Consider the following 14,830-nt stretch of genomic DNA (forward strand, 5'->3'; position numbering starts at 1 on the left):
TAATGCACTGTGTTTTTTTGTTTTTTATTTTGTTTAATGATGGTTATATCACTGGATAAAATGCTGCCCTATGGGATTGTAAAATTATTATGTTGTTATTTTAAAATATATAAAAGATAATAAATCCAGAGTGGAACAACATTTTTAGGCACTTTTCGAAAAGACGAAGAAATAACGAAAGTCTATTTTTTTTTCTCCACTTCCAAGCGTGTTGCTTGTTGTCTGGACACAAAGACACGGAAATAATCCCCTGTTGACCCTACGCGTGTCCATCTGTTGTTTGACTCCGGACACAAATCAGTCGGACACTGATTGAGGTCCGATTGCTGACACCAGGACGATCCTGTAATCCCACCACTCTCCCTCCTCCCCTCCGCCAAAAAACGATTAATCGTCAAAACCCGAGGCAGTGGTTTACAGACGATGACACATATTTGAGGTAAAAAACAACTCTTGTTTTTATATCCGTATTTTTTTTTAAATGATTAGGATTTTTGTTTCATAGTTTTAAACTGATCACGTGCAAACCATCCGGTAAAAAAAAAAAAAGATAAACGTCGTTTGCATTTTCCTGATAAATAAAATATAACATCTACCGCGACAAAGAAAAAAAAACTTATTATATATATTTAATTGGGTCATTTTATCCACTGATGAACTTTTCTTTCCTTCACTGATTCAACACACGTTACTCTGCAGAGTATGTCTGCTCCTCCTAATTAAAACTTAATGTGGGGTCACTTTCTCGCACGATCTCCACCCGTATTACCATGTGAATCTAAAAAAAAAAAAAAAAAAAAAAGAGAGAGAGAGAGAGGGGAGAAGAAGGTCCTGACTGCTAAACACACTGGTCTATTGGTTTAAATTCATTAAAATCCTCTTTTTTTTAACCACAGTCATTTCCTTTTCTAATTCCTCACCAAAATAAAGTCCCCTCTCATTCAAAAGCAAGAATTTAACACAGTGATAATATTTTTATATATTTTTTTTATTTGTTTTTTGAAGAAGTCTCATTGTCAGCAATCACATTTATACCATTTAACTCATATAAAACAACAGACATACACAGTGGGAAATGTAAAGATTATTAAGTGCAAAATAAGTTTTAAAAATTCTGGCTACTTTTTCTATTTGCAGATTTAAATGTGCAGCTTCAAAGGTCTGATCCCACACACGTCATCATTACAGCATATTAAAATGAGATACTTCCTGATAACAACAACAGATACATCTTGAGTTAACATAACGTGTCTTCAGTCTTTCACAGTGCAACACTCATGTTGCAGCGTTTAGCTGACTGATAATCGCTGGAGTTCATTCTGAAGTCCTCACAGCCCGGTGGCGGCATTTTTGTCGAGTTTGGTCGGCGACGCCTTTGTGCCAAGGAAGCTCCTACAGAGTGCAGAGATGATCACAGTTCATGTCCTGTCCTGAGGAAAGAAAAAGCGCGGAGGGAATCATTAGCATGAGAATCAAACTTGGCTCCGCAAGTAAACTTTGCACAAAACTGATAATGTTTCACATTTTTAGGGCAGAAAGAAAAAAAGTAGCAAGAAAAAAAAAAGCAAGAAAGGTTGTGAAGAGCATGTCACCAAATGTAAACCGGTGCATAAATTCACAACAATAATGAAAAGCTTTCTAAGTAAAGCCTTTTCAGAGCTGCAAGGAGCTGAGAAGTCATTAAAAAAAAAGCAAACCTTTGCAATAAAAGAAATTAAAGCAGGAAACAAAGGTCCTCTGGGTGAAACAACACATAAAATGGTAAATAACTTCCCGTACAAAAGTGAGGCTATGATGATATGTTTCAAGAAAAGCCAATGATGTTTGTGAAAAAAGTAACTCTGCTCACGTCGCGCGTGTTTGTTTTTGTAATTTTGTACATTAGAAACTGTAAGCAGTGCTTCAGAAAAACAAACTTCCTTTTCATTCACTGTAAAAAAAAAAAAAAGAAGAAGAAAAAAAAAGAAAAAAGGCCCCTGTGCTCTGCATGTTGTTCTTCTCTTCCATTTTCAGGCTGTATGCATGGGGGGATCTTAAGGCTTTTATCCCCACAGGGAACCAGCCCGAACTCTTTCTCTGTCAATTTTCACCCACTCCCCAATTCAGATGAGGCCTTTCTCCCACCAACCCCACAATGAAGGATTTGTCCTCGTTCTCTTTGTCCACCTCTGATATCTTTTTTTTTTTTTTTTTGACTGCTCCCTCTCCGCAGACAGCATGCAGCGTATGCAAATACGCGCTCTTTTATTCGCCAGACCCCTCCCCTGAATGAATGCAACCTTAAATGAGGCCACACTTGCGCACGTTTGCAGGGGGAGGCGTGGAACGCGCGCACATTACAATCAGCCGATTTGCATGTCCGCCCTGACACGCAGTCACTCAAACATCAGACGCTGACCGCTTCGAAATGAGCCCGACGCAGAAGTACGCGGTTAAACCGATGCAACAGATTACTCCGTCGCGACGTTTACCCAAAGAGCTCGATAACAGAGGAATGGAGGCTTGCCGTGAATAATTTACTCTATAGTTTCCAAAATAAATTACAGCATAATATGTGCAATTTGTTCCACAGATGATGAATTAAATTGCACGCATTGTCTATAAAAACAACAGTATAAAAGCTTACGTGAGGCAGGCTCACTGTGTAGTTTACGACAAAATATGAGCTACTTTCTCTGACGTTATAAGACTTGAGTTGTGTTTTAAGGAGGGAAAGAAAGAAAGACAGAATGGCAGATAAAAGACCAAGTTATTTTCCTTTCTCAAGAGTCTGATCACACACACACACACACACACACACACACACACGGTGGGAGTTCAGACGTGTAGGGCGAGGCTGGATGAGGAGACAGAAGTGGTCCAGTCACAACGCACAGAGGAAGAGGTGCAGATTGTGTTAACGCTAAAGGTTGGATGAATTATAACAGTGTCTGATGAACATAAAGAGCGGCGAACATTCCCAAGCTGGCCCGTGCCATCTGTGAGTATGTGTGAATGGGTTAGAGTTTTGTGTGTGTGTGTGTGTGTGTGTCGTGGGGGGTTGACGTCTACTGGACAGCTCTGACAGTTCGGCCTTTTCAGTCTTACATTACTGAGACGACCGGCCTCTTTCCCATAGCAACCCTAACAGAGGTCAAAGGCTATGTACCTCCCCGTCCGTCCACCCACCACCACCACCTCCTCCTCCTCCTCCTCTTTTGCTCCGTGGTGGCCGCAGACACCCTCAACTCCCTGACCGGCCGCAGACAGAGCGACCGCACCCATGAACTTGAACTTGACTCGATTCCTGTCGTAAGCACTCACACGTAAACTTCCTGTTCCACGCCCTAAATAAACCTCCTCCTCAAACTCGTGCAGAAAAAAAAAAAACAAAAACAAAAAAAATAAAGGGGTCACACCAAGGATTCCCCCTAATTCTCCTCACCACTAGACCCCCGTCTCCTGATATGGTTACAGAAGGGCCGCTGTATTAAAGGCTCAGTCACCTAATTCTCCCATACTTTCATTGGAGCACACAGGACCCCGACTCAGGGATGCCACAGCCAACAGACGTAATCTGAAAAGCCCGGGATGTGGAAACTTCTCTCCATCTTCCTCTAAGATACTTAACGCCGGGCTTTGTGCAAGATTAGTCTCGGCCAAAGTTGCATTAAAGAGGCCCAATGAGCCTCGCTTGACCCACATTGGACCTCGTCCAAGACTACGGGCGGCCCATGAGCTAGGCTTTATACACCACAGAAGAACTGTTAAAACATTAATAGTGTCCACACATAGTGAGGAGGTAACCCAGGAGCTATATGGTATTAACATTTTATCGCTACTATGGCTACGCTGCTGCACCCACACAGAATGGGAAGCGAGCGGCGGCTACTGTCACTTCATCATGTCATACATTATAATTTCCCTGCGCTGAAAATCCCACATAGCAAAGGCAATACATAGTTAATAATGAATAACCGAGTAGGACGGCAGTCATCTCCATTCTGCCATTTTCTCGAGGGGAAATACATTTTTCTGTCAATTTCAAAGTTATGTACCGAGTGTGAGGGATGGAGGAATGAAGGATGAATATTTAAGTAACGCCGTCCGCGGCGCGCGGAGGAAGACTCAGATCCTCAATCCTCCCGACGCGGTGTCAGAGCCGCTGACCTCCGTCTGCAGCCGCTCCGCTCTCAGGCACACTTGATTGAAAACTCTTTGTCTCAGAGCCGATTAAAACCAGACTCCTTAAGCAGATTAAGACGCCACAATCATAACATCAAAAAAAAAGAAAAGAAAAAAAAAATCAAGATGAGGTTGCACTTTATTTATTGATTTATTTATTTATTTTTGCTCATTTGCAACCCCCCCGGTGTTATCCCGCCCACCACGCCGCAGAATTACAGCTATCAGTAATCATCAAACAAGAAAATATTCCGCGTGCGTTTGTGCATGCCGCTCGTTTTTACACCCTTCGACTACTCTGGGACGCGTTGTGCTCTCCTAGCAGACGTGGTAAGGAGGATGAATACATTTCCCTGACAAATCTGCTCCGGTCGTCGCCTCCCTCTCTGACCACGCCGCCTGCGTCGACTGCAGCGGCTCCGCGGTTGCGTGCCAACCTCCCTCCGCACTCTTTTCAAACGTGCGCACCAGCCCTCCGTGCTCAGCCCCCCCCCCGCAGCAGCAAATTGCTTTTAGCACGGCACGAGCTAGCCCAGGCTAACTTCCCCAGCGAGCGCGCAGAGGTGACGCTGGTGGATCAAACATGGCTGCCCATGTGCTACACCTGCCGCCTCCTTTATTTGGCTCCACAGTCTTTTAACCCCTTCTTGAAAAGCCACTCTTCGGTTCTACTTTCCACCACTCGCCTCCCTCCTCCGCTCTCCCCGTGCCACGGAGGGCGCCGAGCGAGCTATAGTATCCCCGGGATTAATTTCTCGACTTCACCTCGCCTTCCCCTTCTCGTGCGAAAAAATCCGCCCGAAGCAACGCGCTGTATATCACACGTGAGCAGCGCAAATGCAATTACGGAGACAGCTCCAAGTCTTTTATATGAATAAAGAGTGGGAATAATCTTTTGACATGTGGGCCTGCGCGCGCCTTACACATCTCGCGGAGGCACACGTACAGTGCGAGGCTCATTAATAATCATTATCCGCAGGTTACATCATTCGGCTTCTTGAGGCACACGCCCCGTCGACTCAGCTGAGTCACTGGCGGTGACATGCCACCGATTGTCTTGCGAGATTCTCGTGATGTCTGTCTCTTTTTTTTTCTTAACAAGCCGCGATTCCGTCGGGATTAAGCTCAGAGGAGTTGCATTCAGGTGGCAAAAGGGAAGCAAAGGAGCATGCGGCGGATGAGCGGCCCTCTGCAAATATTTAAACCTTCTCGATTGCGAAACACCACCTCTGACACAACCCGTGGCAAACCATGACTTGCCGCGCGCCGCTGTCCTACGCATGGCGTGACACGCATGCACTCAGGCCTACGCTTCGATGTGTGTATCATCTGCGAAGGCAACGCTAATGCCTGGGAAATCCCTCTCATTTAGCAGAAAACACAGCATCTCCATGTCTTTCAGACATGCAGAGGAGGCTGAATAGACTAATGAACAGTCAGGTGGCACTCCAGGGCCTGGACCGCTACCCCCCCTCCATCCCCACCCCACCCGCCACCCCTCTCCATCTCACACATATCAAACACACATACACTTGCGCACACATTAAAACTCAGAGGCTCTCCCGACCCCGGTGATCTGCTCGACAGTCTAATGTCTCAGGCATCTGCTCATGTCTAGTCTGGAGGGCCTTTCCCACCCTGCCCCCCAGCCCCGGCCCGCCGCACCACCAGTTCCCACAATAGTGGGAAAGCAGGCTTTTCGAAGGGAATGGGTGGAGTGGGGGGGGGGGTTGCCGGGGGGGAGTGTGGGGGGGCGGCTATTGAGGGGGGAGAGAGAGCGAGAGGGAACAGGGCTGAATGATAATGTGAAAATGCGCGGCGCTGTTCATTAACACACAAGCACCGCAGCTGCACATGTTGGCCCCGGAACGCACGCGCTCACGTGTCCTTTCTGCTTCAGGTTTTCTGCCGAAGTCACCAGGGCAGCTCCACGCCACGACCAGGAGGGTTCCCAGGATATGTGTGTGTGTGTGTGTGTTTAAGGTTACAGGCACAGAGCTGGTAAAACCAAAAAAATTTGGATTGCGATATTCAGCAGCATCACTTTATCCGAACGAGGAGGAACGCGACGTCATGCGTCGGGGCCTGACATCTTGCCCTGTTAAATAAAGTTTCTAATCGTGTGCGCAGCGTTGAAGTGGCACAATTACGCCACAGAGAGCTGTAATCAACGTTTTAAACGGCCGAGATCGAGTCAGCGCGGGTCGCCGACCGAGCGGCTCCAAGAAACGCTAAAAATTCGATGCACGGCAAAGACGCGCACGTCTGCGCACGTGCACAGATGACAAAACGCCAGCGTTGCATACGCCAGCATGCGCCTCGTTTATGCAGCGCATTATATCCACGATGGTTTTTAAAAAGCAAACGTGGAGACGGCAGCGGTCGCCCCTCAAGAAAATTCACACGAGAATTTCAGCGCATTAGGATGCAGGAAGATACTGTACTAAATAACCACAATGCACATTTCTCGACAAAAGCAGCTTTGCATGAATTAATCTGTGAGGTTTGTCAGGTGGAAACACGACAAACACCGCTGCCTGGTGTGCATCAGGGACTAAAGAAGCACCATGACAAGAGAGGATGGCAGGTTTCCTTCAACCGGTGCCAGCTCATTAATTTTGTTTGCTACCCAGTCCCCCCACCCCCAGCCCCCCACGCCCCCGCCTCCCCTCCTTGCACCACTACCAACTACACACCACCCTTCTTCACCCCCCCCCCCCCCACATCACCCCTTAACTGCTAATTAGCAGGAGCAGAAGATAGAAGAGAAAAGCGAGAGGCCATGTGTGACTGGGGAGGAAATGGAAAACTCTTCTTCTTTCCCCTCATCCTTCCTCCTGTTCCCTTCCCCCATCACACGTAGTCGCACCCCCACCCCCACCACCACCACCACCACCTCCTGGCCACCACCATTACCAGTGGTACCCAACAGAAAGCCATGATGCAGCTCACCTCCTATGCCAGCCCAGCCATTTTAGGCGTCGCGGAAAACATCTCCCAAGATGGCTCCTCTTCTGAGCGCGCCCATACTCCAGGGATCCGGCAAGGTCTTTGTTCGACTCCTGGCACAGGCAAAGTGTCTCCATTGGCAGTACAGATGGCATCAGAGGCATAAAGGGTGAGGGTGGGAGGGGGGAGGAGGAGGAGGTGGCAATTCCGGACCGACCGTTTTTTCCCCCCTCCATCCTCGTTTTTCTTTCTTTTTTCTTTTTTTTTTTTAACGATGGCTCTTTTCAGGAATCCCAGATCTTTCTGCGTTAAGCAAAAGCCTGCAACAAGAACCAAAGAGACAAAAAAAAGAGGAATAAAACATAAAAGGTACAGGCTGTTTAAAAAAAACTATTGATTCCTTTTTTTTTTTGTCTTTAAATCTGCACTAAATGCACGTTTGAGACAGTTATCAAAACTTTGACTGCTCTCACCAGCTTCGCTCAAAGAGCGGTTCCCTCTTGTGTGTTTTTCAGGGCATGAGTGTGTATTTTTCTACAATAAAGGAATCCTTCACATTATAGAAGCACAAAAGATAAATCAAGGATGCCTTGGACCATCCAATACATAAAACCTCGAGTGTTTTTATTCCGATTCATTAAGGAGGCACACCGTGTTCACCTATAACAGGAAAAAAGCACAGGGAAAAGACTTGGACCGCGGCCTTTTCACATATCCAATATCTCACTGTGAAACGAAGCAATTAGCCCGGTTTGACAGCGAGCTCCGCCGCAATAGGTAGTTAACAGAATGAATGAAAACTCATCTCACTTTGGTGCTCTTTAGGCTTTAGTGGCATTCTCCGGGCTGAGCGTATGCACAGCACAGCGCTGAAGTACCAAGTTGAAAAGTTCAGCCCCTGCCTACAGGACGGCCCTGGCCTTCTCATTGAGGCGGCACACAATGTATCCCAAAGGCTCAGAGATTCACTACAGCTTTAAACACAGGCACCAAGAGTTTTTTTTTTTTTTTTTTAACCCTGCGTGCATAGGGTGCTACACCACTCGACTGCATTATTAGCAGTCCCGGGGAAATCAGCACCCTGACAAAGCGTTTGGCTTCCCCCCTTTCTGCAATTTAAACAAAGCCGTAATGGGGCAACTTTTTAAATTAATAGGCTTCTCCTAAAAATCCAAAGCAAATAAATCACAAAAGAGATAAATAGGAGAATGTCAGCACTGGCTAAGCTGGTAAGGCAACATGCTGGCGTGCCCCCAAAGCAGGTACCATCGGTAGCTGTGATGGGGCCGAGGAGACATATTGACGTGTCACAGTGGGAGAGGCATAGGTGTAAATAATGAATTAATAGTGGCTGAATTCCATTCAGCTGCTCCAGTTTCAGGGTCTTGGTTTTGTGGGTGCTGGCTCGTTGTCGTGGCTTACCAGGAGCATTTACAGCAGTGATTGTTCAGCCTTTTTTTTTTTTTTTTACATATATGTATGTGTGTACATACAGTCCCTGGCTACAGTGTTATATTTTTATTCTCACAACAGAAACAAAATTCATCTCTTATAATGTAGCTGCATTTGGCGCCTGTAAAGTTCGGAGGCCCCTTGAAATGGAGGAAGTTTGGAGTGTTCCCCTGCAGCCACAAGGCGACCTGTTTAATATTCGGCACCACGTTGCAGGGGACCTGAATGAACTCCAAACGCACTAAAAAAAATGGGGCCAATGTTCAACTCCTCAGTTCAGTCATAAAGATCATATGAATCCTTAAAACACACTGAAGTGAGATGAAGGTGTCTGGGGAACTTAACGAGGTGCCATAGGTTACTTTTATTTGCACTTGGAGGTGTTTTTATACGCAATGTGAACAAAAATTTAGTGGTGCCTTTAGAAAAACATTTAGTTCCCCTTAAAACGACCCCCTCATCACATATCTGACACCAGGGAGTTATAAACCGAACGTATTATCCAAAGAAAAGCCTGTGCACACATTAAAATGCATGTAAGATGAAAAATAAAAAATAAAAACTCTTATGCCACATTAAAAATATGTATTATCTTTTACACCACTTTAGCAAACCTACGTTTTATGAATGAAATGTGGGACTATAAAAGTTTTTCTTACCTTTTGGAAGCGAAAATCCTCCTTGGGGAAGTTTAAACCTCAAAGTCGTTTAACACAGCGTTACGGAAGTCATTTCTACTTTCGGTTATCTAGCTTTATGACAGGCATTTAACACTCATACAGCTAGATAACCAAAGACAAAAACGCACCCCCCTTTCTGTGTGTGTGTGTGTGTGTGTGTGTGCAGCTCGACATGATGCTGGTGATGCTGGTGTGATCTAGAAGGAGGTGAAGCTCCGTTAGTAGGCCTGTAATATTAAACAGAGAAACATGTCCAGCTCTTTTTTTTTTTTTTTGTTGTTGTTACGCAGAATAAGAATTGCGTAACACCAAAAATACGCACGATAACAGGAAATGTAATTGATCAGGTGACACATGCAGTATTTTTCGGATACAACAACAAGCCGCAAACATCACATCACAACGTCACATTGCTGTCGTTATATAAGGTGTGTGTGGTCTGAAGGCCTGCTAATAAACCTGGTTATATTTTAAATGCATGTATTTTTCCACAACATTTCAAAATGTTAAATGATTACTATGAACCGCTGTAGCTACAAATAAAAAAGAAAAACATTTTTTTTTTTTTTAAATGCCAGGTATAATAAGGTGCAACGTTTCACATTATTATTGGAGCATTTTGTGCACAAAATAAAAATTTAAAATAAGATTTTTGTCCCGCTTTGAGAATGTACTTTTAACTGACACGGGATTTACGATAATTTACATTTTTTTTTTTATTTGCCACTGCAAATAATATTAAGTTAGTTTGTAGCTCCTCTAATAACTTCCAAACCAAACAAAGTATTTTTGGTTACAGGGCGCCACACTTGACCAATCGTTAAGTTCCACATACAGACATTTTAACACTTCTAACAAATGGCTGCTGGTATTTAAGGACCCAAACATGGCGTGTTGGTAAAGTACCATTAAGATGGGCATAAACTTGTAATATTAAGAAGCACATTTTGTCTCCCTTAAAGGCAAAACTACTCCGGCCCTAAACCGGGACCATGAACCTGACACCGCGTTACAATAGGTGAGGAAATGGCCCAGTGATGCAGCAGGCTAAACGATGCTCCAAGACCAACATTTGACTCTTCTTTAAAATAGTAATATATATATATTTAAATATTTTAGGCCTTCTTAATCTAAATTAAACGGGGATGTCTGTCAGATGCCCTAATTTAGCTCCTTCAGAGCTCCTGGGGGCAGCGAATCCTCACTTTTAATGAGAGTTGTGATTGGCCTACTTCTTGTGAAACTAGACAATTTCACATCACAGGGATTATCAGCGTCTGCTATTATAAAAACCAATTTGTTCCTGATCATTATAATAGGCGAGGGAGAGTGGTAACCTATAATACGCTGGTACTTAATACGGAACAAATGTTTAAATATATTTATACATACATATCTACATGCTAAAACACGGGCTGTTTTATAGTTAAATAATATGTTTCCCTGCGTGAAAAAACAAACTAAAATGCAACAGCAGCGTGTCTAAAATCACTGCATAACACACATCAACATGGCATTAGATTCAGACCTGGAAATGTGATGCTGTACGTGTGCGGATGTTTTTTTTTTTTTTTCTTCCTCTGAGGCGTCTCTTACCTGTGTCTGGAGCAAATTCTGGAGGCTTATGTCCTGAACTTGAAGTCGTGTTGAATTTCCCAGAGGTTTTCTTTGGTTTGTTTGTTTCCCCTTCTTTTCTCGGGTTTGCATCGGGCCCTCTCGGGGAGTGATGAGTCCAGGTCGGTCCTCGGTGCTCCAGCTTCTGCCTCTCCTCCAGCCTGCGCGCTTCCTCTACAGTCTGACAACTCTCTCCCGCACTGACGTCATCCCAGCCGCACTGACCAATCACAGAGCCCGCTGCCACCAAAGAACGTCCGAGCGCGGCAAGACATCTCACTCCTCCCCGTTTTCCCTAGATTTTTCGTTTTCGATATCGTTTTTAAATTCCTTCATTAGCACCATCACCACTACCACTAGTAATACTAAATCCACTAATACTGAAATAGTAAGTGTAGCCATACACATGAGAAAACCCTCTTTTCACCAGTGGAGAAAATATGTTTTCTCCCCTTTAATAACTTTTTAAGAACTTTCTAAGAATGTCACACAATCGAGGGGAAAAATGCTCTTGTTCAAAGTCTTCCAGGACTTTAATCTGTTTCTAAAATTAAGACTTAAACATCACTCGTTTAGAGTTGAGTTGTAGAGGTCAGATCTGTTGTTTTCAGAAGATAGCTTAAAAACAACAAAACAACTGTAAATACATTTTTTTTTTTTTTTTTTTTGTAATTCTTGTATGTAGCTATTTTAAATCAAGAGAAAAAAAATGTAATTTCAGCTAACAAATTTCTTCTACTGGTTATCTTCCTAGAAAAGTATATAAAAAATGGTGCAAGGCCGCATAGTTTAAAAATGGTAAATTAAAAGATTTGCAACTTCCACTGCAGCACTGCCTCTTTAAAACCCGCCTAAAGCATTACAGTGAACATGTGAGCCAGATTGTTTTATTGTGAATTTTATTATTGGAAAGTGTAACCCACATGGCGTTACGCACAATCGGACAATTGTGAATTTAGAAAAGAAAACCGGACAAAAAGAAAATATATTTCGCGCTTAACGACGTTCCAGTGGCTTCAACGGCTGCAAGAGGGTGTGAGCTTTCTTCACAAAATACAAGATCTCTGAGGTCTGAGGCGTCTGTGGCAAGTGCTGCAAATTAACATCAGGGGCCACGGCCAAGAGGAGCACCTACTGTTCCCTCCAAATCTGTTCAGTAAGAGGAAAAAATATTTTAATGTGGTAAATTACACCAATGATAAGACATTAAATTCGTTACCAACGCTCTGGCGCCAGGTTTAGAGCTAAAAAAAAAAAGAGAAAAAGTAATTTTAAGACACATGGCAAAGTATAAGCTCTGAAAATTCATCTCCACTTTGCACAGAGTAAACAGTAGACATATTTCTGGCCAGGGTAAACCAGTCAATTATAATACTATTTCCAGTCAAATATGATACTATTTCAAACCAAATGACTCATGCTCAAATAAGTTGTTAAAGTAACTAATTAGATAGCTATAAAACAAAGCACAATATACTTATATGTTTATTTATTTATTTGGTTTTCATGGAAGACAACATTTATTCTCATGAAGCACTGCAGGCTGCAACTTTTTTTTTTAAAAAAACACCATCATTTGTGTGTACAGCCCGCAACACAATCCATAGGCAACATGTGAATTGTCCACAGCGTGAAACCAACGCATGCACGAGGCCCGTTTGAGTAAATTGAGGAGATGAGGCAGCTCTGCACTCTTTCTTGCACACAGAGGCACAGAGGTGCAGCTGAGCGGTGCAGGAGGCAACCTTCATTTTATTCCAAAAAATGATGTCTGGCTGAAAAAGAAAAATGATGCACTTTGACGTGTTAACAGGGCAACGGCACAATGAAACGAGTCACTCACGCGCTGGAGGAGGCGCTGTCCCACGAAGGAGCGGCTGTCTGGAGGCTGGCCATCCTGCCCTCCTGCCTCGCAGTGCAGGTAATGGTAGAGATTTTCCACTTGGGAGGAATTACTAGCTACCAGCAGTGGCTGAGGCGCACGGGCAGACGGATGCATTTAAGAGACAGCACGCCTGTTCGCTGCAAATGCAATGCACATGAGTAACATGCCACTCAGCAGCTCTTCAGTAATAGCCCCATACTTTTTTTTCAAGCACTCAGATGCTGCGTCCATCTTCATCAACAGCTGGCCAGACACATTCTGAAACAGTGAATTGATTGAAAATCTTAGCAACAAGGTGCAGAATAGGACAAAGACAGGAAAACAAGGAGAATGAGTATCTGACCTCTTACCTAAAGTCCAAGAGTCGAAAGAGAGCAGAGCAATAATCAGGATAGATCAAGATGCAAAGTTCCTTTTGATCCAGTCACAAAGAAAACAGTCAACCTCTCGGAAGAAGGGGTGAAAAAAGGCCAGGGTGTAGCTGAAATCCAAAGCACAGGATTAGATATGACGAATGAGAAGCATAAAACCTCAGTGAAGCGGTGAGTGGGAGAAGACAGGGAAAAGTATGCTTTATAGCAGGTCTACACGTTTCAGTGCAGAGAGAGATGAGGAGACTTCTTCTGTACATAAACATAAAATCATATTTTTATAACAGAGATTAACAGTTACTCTCAACTAATATTAATATCGTTTGACCTTCATGAGCACCAGTAAATGTTTCTGGTAGTTTTGCGTTCAGAGACACAGCCTTTTTTTTTTTTTTAATTGTTCCTCATGTGCAAAACTTTCCAGTTCAAACATCTGCGCCCACACTCTTGTGTCTGAGTCCCATTAAAGATTTTCTTTTAAGTTCAATGAGTCACAAACAGAAGACAGTTTTTAATCCCACATGTGGTTTTTGGTCAAGATTTGCAGGCACGTTCTTGCTTGTTCAGTGTTTTCCTTAAAGTCTTTAAACACGGTTTTCTACTGTTCTTGATTCCAGTCCCCTTTAGTCCACAACCCAGAACGTTTGCTGTTCTACAAGACATGTTAAACAATTCCCTTTACATGTATTTCAATATTTTCTTCATCTATATTTGACAAGTTCTGTGTCAATAACAGATCTCCCAAAAAGCAAAAGTAAATGTTGAAACAATGTGGTTTCAGTAATGTAAGTCAGTGTTGATGGTATAACCCTCCTAATGATTATACAATTAGTTTTCATGTAACTCAGATCATTCAAATTCAGTTTTATTCCAATTATAGATGCTCAGAAAACAATTATTATATTGGGCCTTGCATATCCTGCAAGGCCCAGTTTTATTGCAAATAAGTTTTCCAAATAAAGTGAGATTTGCCCACGTGATTTAGATGTAGCTAATTACACAAATTCGGAAACAATCTTCGCATATTTAATATTAATTCAATTGTTTCAAACGAAACATTACGTGCAACAGAAAGTAGATGATATCTGCTTCAGTGCATCTTATGGCTGCGATACTCCACCACGCCCTCTACTGCTCGTTAGCGGCAAAGTCCACCTCAACATCCTCAGCACCTGAAAATACAAGAACACAAAACAGCCAAGCACAATACATAAATATATAAGCTAGAAATGTCTCTATTAGCTCCATGGTCGTATATGTGTCAAGGAAAGACGCGAAGTACCATTTATGGAAACTGTAGCTGCATCACAGGGTTGGAATGACCCAGGTGTTGCAGTGAAATAAAACATCCTCCGTCACGGCCACATCAGTAAGCTTGGCTCAGTGTGTTTAAAGGTTGAGGTACACTACCTTTGTTATGTCAAAGCAGACGTGGTCGGTGAAATACCGAGAAGAGAATCACATGCTATCAATGAAAACAAAGAACAAAAACTGCGACCGCGGCAGGACTCGAACCTGCAATCTTCTGATCCGAAGTCAGACGCCTTATCCATTAGGCCACGCGGCCAAGCACGTAAGCGACCAACCCTCGTACGATGTTTTTAACAAACTACCCATGAAACCTGTATTGATTAAACATTTTAGGTATTTCTTTGAAAACAAAATGCATTACTGTTAAATAACGACATGAATATATACTGTCCCCGGCACTGTCC

The 14,830-nt window shown here is 43.5% G+C and overlaps 2 long non-coding RNA genes and 1 other non-coding gene across 6 annotated transcripts; all 3 read right to left on the minus strand.

Moving 5' to 3' along the window:
* Positions 1-967: 967 nt before the first annotated feature.
* LOC125014562 lies at positions 968-11,118 on the minus strand. 2 transcript variants are annotated; one of them, XR_007113523.1, is made up of 4 exons: positions 10,842-11,118; positions 9,225-9,442; positions 7,117-7,433; positions 968-1,430 (listed from the first exon to the last, which is right to left on the minus strand). It is a non-coding gene; the product is annotated as an uncharacterized LOC125014562 (long non-coding RNA). The 2 variants fall into 2 exon arrangements; XR_007113522.1 differs by lacking the exon at positions 9,225-9,442 and having other exon boundaries at positions 10,842-11,092.
* A 1,098-nt stretch (positions 11,119-12,216) lies between these two features.
* LOC125014563 lies at positions 12,217-14,770 on the minus strand. Of its 3 annotated transcripts, XR_007113525.1 has the most exons (5): positions 14,398-14,770; positions 14,178-14,287; positions 13,095-13,225; positions 12,703-13,002; positions 12,217-12,634 (listed from the first exon to the last, which is right to left on the minus strand). It is a non-coding gene; the product is annotated as an uncharacterized LOC125014563 (long non-coding RNA). The 3 variants fall into 3 exon arrangements; XR_007113526.1 differs by having other exon boundaries at positions 12,703-12,987; positions 13,095-14,287; XR_007113524.1 differs by having other exon boundaries at positions 13,095-14,287.
* On the minus strand, positions 14,610-14,682 carry trnar-ucg. The gene has a single exon. It is a non-coding gene; the product is annotated as a tRNA-Arg (tRNA).
* Positions 14,771-14,830: the final 60 nt, after the last annotated feature.

Source organism: Mugil cephalus, chromosome 10, assembly GCF_022458985.1.
Source record: "Mugil cephalus isolate CIBA_MC_2020 chromosome 10, CIBA_Mcephalus_1.1, whole genome shotgun sequence".
Taxonomy (NCBI): domain Eukaryota; kingdom Metazoa; phylum Chordata; class Actinopteri; order Mugiliformes; family Mugilidae; genus Mugil; species Mugil cephalus.